This window comes from Arachis duranensis, chromosome 10 (genome assembly GCF_000817695.3).
Source record: "Arachis duranensis cultivar V14167 chromosome 10, aradu.V14167.gnm2.J7QH, whole genome shotgun sequence".
NCBI classification, from domain to species: Eukaryota; Viridiplantae; Streptophyta; class Magnoliopsida; order Fabales; family Fabaceae; genus Arachis; species Arachis duranensis.
The window spans coordinates 51275332-51275632 of NC_029781.3; the positions used below are offsets into that span (position 1 = coordinate 51275332).

The 301-nt window shown below is 34.9% G+C and overlaps 1 protein-coding gene across 1 annotated transcript in view; it reads left to right on the forward strand.

The window, feature by feature from the left end:
• Positions 1 to 85: 85 nt before the first annotated feature.
• Positions 86 to 301, forward strand: part of LOC107470049 (uncharacterized) — a gene marked incomplete in the record, with an annotated part of 1833 nt that continues 1617 nt past the window's right edge. The window contains 1 exon segment of the mRNA XM_016089428.3: positions 86 to 249.

Here is a 301-nt window from a genome sequence, read left to right on the forward strand (position 1 = left end):
AAAACATATACTTATCGTTTTAATTAATTATAAATTCATTATTATTATAATTTATAAAAATAAATTGAATTAATAGATATAGTAAACTCAATTGCGACAATATGTTATGGAGCACCAATGAACTTGAACTTGTAGTGGATGCTCAACTAGCTAAACCAGTTGGGGTATCACCATTCACCACCACAATAACCACCACTGCCAGATCGGAAAAAATTAGGGTTTGAGAGAGAAAGAGAGAGAGAGAGAGAGAGAGCAATGGATCAATCGTTCCTGGTGATGCTATCGAACCTTCTCCACCTCC